The sequence below is a fragment of the Octopus bimaculoides genome, chromosome 16 (genome assembly GCF_001194135.2).
Source record: "Octopus bimaculoides isolate UCB-OBI-ISO-001 chromosome 16, ASM119413v2, whole genome shotgun sequence".
NCBI lineage: Eukaryota > Metazoa > Mollusca > Cephalopoda > Octopoda > Octopodidae > Octopus > Octopus bimaculoides.
This window is the reverse complement of record NC_068996.1, coordinates 33,264,155-33,268,765: the sequence shown is the minus strand read 5'-3', so window position 1 is coordinate 33,268,765 and position 4,611 is coordinate 33,264,155. Positions and strand designations below refer to the sequence as shown.

Sequence of the window (4,611 nt, the reverse complement as noted above, 5' to 3'; positions counted from 1 at the left end):
ATATCTGTGCATTTTCTGATTTTCATTCAAATTGCGTGGCACCCATTTGTTGAGCTGTTTTGATTTTCCGATCTCATGCAAATTTTCTGGCTACCTTGAAGTTCTTTTGCCAGTTTTTGAGTGGTTTTACATGGATCTTTCTCAATGATGGTCTTTGATTGGCCATCATCAATGACAGATAAGCGTCCACTACACTCACAATCTTCAAGGCTCAGGTCTCCACTGCAAAATTGTTTAAATCATTTTTGAGCTGACCACTCACTGGTCATTTCCTCACCAAACATTTCGTTGATATCGCAAGCAGTTTCAGCTGCTTTGCATCCTTTTTGAAGTTGAATAGCAAAATTGCTCGAAAATTGCACTTTGACAGTTCTATTTCAGATGATTGTAACAACAATGAAAAAAATATCAATGTTAATTTATTGATTTATTTGGGCAAGTCTATGTCTGTATTATCAGACAATTGCAAAAATTGTTTAAAAAAATTTAAAACTCAGTAAAAATCCGATACAAACTCTTCATGGTTCAAAACATTGTTTACTTTTTACGTAACCTGATATATAAGCATGTCTATATGTATCTGTTTATATTTTATTTTTCAGAAATTAAAATGGTTATAAATTGGAGCAGCTTCAACTTCCAAAATTCTAAAGGTTAATAGAATAGACTGGATGTTATCTGTGATATCCTTTCAAAATATCTTTTGGCATCATAAGCTTGCGACCTCAACATTTGCAAAGTTATTATATACTTCAAATTCTGTATTTAAAGTGTTACGATTGCATAGCAGCTGTGATAAGCATACCATGGCAAAAAGTCGGTTTGAATATGTTCGTGATTTTGAGTTGGATGACAGATGTTTGCCCAACTGCTGGTTAGTTGTTCGTATTGATGGCCATTCTTTCCACAGGTAGTGTAATATTTTTTTTACCTTTTTTTAAAAATTAGTTACCATTGATAATTTTTCTTGATATATTAATAATGCTATTGTCCCACTTGTGAAAAGATGAACAGATGTAGTAAATACCAGAAATATAATTAGACATGAGTAGCTAACACAGAGCAATTGATTTCAGTGTAACTTGCAGAATATAAAAGATGTAGCAGATCAGGATACTCACAAAACTTAGTAACAGAGCACTATAATAAATGTATAAAGAATATACTTCTGTATTAATTATTTTTGCCCTTTTTTGTAGACTCAAATGTATTTATCCTTTTCCTCCGCCTCTTCTTCATCTCTATCGACATTTTCTTCCTCCTCCTCCCCCTCTCATTGTCATCATTTGTCCACTTTTCATATTTTAATAGAGCCAGAAATGTAAGTCTGAGAATCCATGAGAGGGAAACAGTGGGCAGATATGGTGTTTTTAAACCTTTACCATAAGAGAATTTTTTCTGCATGGTAATTGCAGTGAATTTGCCTTTAGAAAAGTTAAAATATATTATAAACATATTTTAACTAACCTAGTGTTTACATTATTTACAATCGATGGATATTTGTCCTCATCTTGTTTGTTGTTAACACAACGTTTCGGCTGATATACCCTCCAGCCTTCATCAGGTGTCTTGGGGAAATTTTGAACCTGGGTTCTTATTCCTTAGGTATTTTTCGTGGTTGTCATCGCCATTAAAGGCATGTTTTGCCTTAGTATAACCTACCACAGCTGCATGGGATGGAGTACACGCAGTTCTTAGTCATATTCTCTTCTATTGGTGGTTTTACTCGAAGGAGATATTTGCGAAGTGTTGTATTACTCTTGAATACTGTCCTGATGTCATATGGGCTGCATATCTTTTCTATCTTTTCAGAGAGGCCTTTCAAATAGGTTAGATAGACTGTGGACAGTTTATCAGTTTCCTCCTCTCTTTTCTTCATAATTGGAGTGGAGAGTATGCTTTTGGGGTAGTTGTTGCTTAATAGATTGTTATTGAGCTTGATCATTTCTTTGTGGTGGGTATCACGATTGCTACTTATATTCATTGCTTGATGTTTTAGGCACTGAGAATTCCCTCTCTTTACACTGTATGGATGGTGGGGGTTGAGGTATTGTCCAGTGATGGTCGGCTTGCGTCATATGGATGTCCTGAATCCATACTTGGTGCATGTTATTAATACGTCCCGGAATGCTAGCTGATTGTCTTTTTCTTTTTCCATTGTGAACTGTATGGTGTGTACATGCACCAAGTATGGATTCAGGACATCCGTATACCACAAGCCGACCTTCACTGCTTTCCCTGCAGTTGCCTTACTAAGAAGATAGTATTGGTGGTGTTTTCACAAACAGAAAACCAAACTACATCACATCTAGGCTAACTCTCTTCCCAATTAGTTGAACTATGATCCTTTCTGTAACATAATTTGATACCTCTGGATTTACTTCTGTCTAAAGCTTCTCCCTTACCTTTGTAGCAATTGATTATGATGCTGCTACACCAGTCTGGTGTACAACCTGATTAACTATATGGTCGACCAAGCTGTATTCCACTTTACCATATATTTTAAGCTCTCAGAAGTCATTACTGAAGGACCAAGGGCTTTCCTTGTCTTCATATCCTTAATTACTTTATCTAACATGTTGATGTCAACTAGGATCCTTTTTTGGGTCCACCTTAGAAATACTCTCCTTCTCCCATTCATTCTTCACATTAAGCAGTCTTTCACAGTGACACTTTCCAAAATGACTAAGGGTAAGTGTATCATCATCCATCTGTACACACTTCTCTCCTAATAATGATTTTCTCTAATACATTGCCTTGCAATTCAAAATTGGACCTCACAGTATACAACATTGGCAAACCTCTTCCTTCCTGTCTCTCCCCTAGCTAGATGGATCTATCACCTAGCTTCTCTTTTAGCTACCCGCTACAGCTCTCTTCTACTCCAATTCTTCCACTCCTGTCAAGCTTGTTTCTTTACTTTTAAGGTTCTGTATACTTTACTCTTCCAACATTATGTCACTCTTAGTCAGATTTTGTGAGTAACCATCAGTAGGTTGTCCCATATGAACTTCCAGTTGTCCTCTATGTTATATAGCTCTGTCTACTCCTCCTTCTTGCAAATGCTTGAATTAGAATGTCTCTAAATTTCGGTTCTTCTACATCCTTTACCAGATTGGTTTGCTTCTCAGAGTCCTTGTAGCCCGACACTAATGGAAAAAATACCAATATTGTAATCTCTCCAATCCTGTTATTAATACTGAAGAGAAATTTTACTTAACTAAGATATTTATATATTAAAAACATTACAGCACACATACACATAAGATATGTATGTACAGATGTACATCCACATTTTTGTGTGTGTGTGTTCATAGGAAACGTCAATTAGATCTATGTTTAGAGACCAACTGCTGCTGTTACATAAACACTAGGGAATTGGAATGGGTTAACAGGACCTACATAACTGGACTTTTCTTCGACTATTCTTTTCTTCTAAAGATGGGCCTAGAATATAAAGGTTTTATTAAACTTCCCACATTGTCAGAAACTTTCTGCTTTCTGTCTTTTACCTTCTCTGATATTACAATGCTTCAAGTGAACTACAACACTCTTATATATGTATATGTAGATATATAAACAAACATTAGGTTCAGTTCTATATTTAAGAGATGAGGAGTTATGTACATTATTTACAATTGACAGATATTTGTCCTCATCTTGTTTGTTGTTAACACATTTCGGCTGACATCCATCATTACGACACACACCTTCACTCACTCTCTCTCTCTCTCTCTTTCTCTCTCTCTCTTTCTCTCTCTCTCTTTCTCTCTTTCTTTCTCTTGCTCTCTCTCTTTCTCTCTCTCTCTCTCTCTCTCTCTCTCTCTCTCTCTCTCTCTCTCTCTCTCTCACGCGCACGCGCATCCATTTCATATACACATAAATCTTATTTTTACGGAATGACCAAGTGAAACACAAAATGAGAAAAAGACAGAGAGACAAGAGAAAGAAACAGAGACAGAAAACAAATTATTATAGGAGAAGATGACAGACAGGGATTGTGGGTGAGAGTGAAATGCTGATGTTTCATACCCTGTGTATGTTCTATAGTTGAAAGTGAAAGCCAGCTCAAAATTGATACTGTATGTTCTATAGGTGAAGATGAAAGAAAGCAGCACAAAGAGAGAAGAAAGCGAGAGAGAAGGGGACGCTGAGAACCCCAGAAACGAGGTCGTGTCATACAATTTTAAGGTCCTTTTCACTTTTGTGCTATGTTTCACGTGTGCATAGAATTAGGCATTATCTTTCTCTTCCAATTCCTCATTATAATTTACAAATACCTTCTGCTGTTAACATATTACAACTTCATTACATTTCCTTCTTTTGGAATTAAAGGTATGCAAAAACAACTTCATTTGCCCCCCCCCCCCTCCACACAGACAGAAAGACAGACTTAAAGTTCTGTATGAATTATGTTATTTTTTGCTGTGCACTAAATTACAGCTCAAATCCTATGAGAATTACCTTTTCCTATTCTGTCATTCCTGTTTGTGAGGAGCCTGATCTTCCATTTAAACTTACTAGGAAGTTATCTCAGAAATCCTGTCCTTTACCTGTTGTGTCTAGCATGTCAGAGAAGACATTTGCATCCCCCCACACTTATTTCTTTCC

At 36.3% G+C, this 4,611-nt stretch overlaps 1 long non-coding RNA gene across 1 annotated transcript in view; it reads left to right on the top strand.

The window, feature by feature from the left end:
- Positions 1-4,116, top strand: part of LOC128249617 (uncharacterized) — a 21,878-nt gene extending 17,762 nt beyond the window's left edge. Inside the window, exons 2-3 of the long non-coding RNA XR_008265730.1 lie at positions 603-910; positions 4,096-4,116. This is a non-coding gene — a long non-coding RNA (uncharacterized LOC128249617). The remainder of the gene's footprint in view (positions 1-602; positions 911-4,095) is intronic.
- Positions 4,117-4,611: the final 495 nt, after the last annotated feature.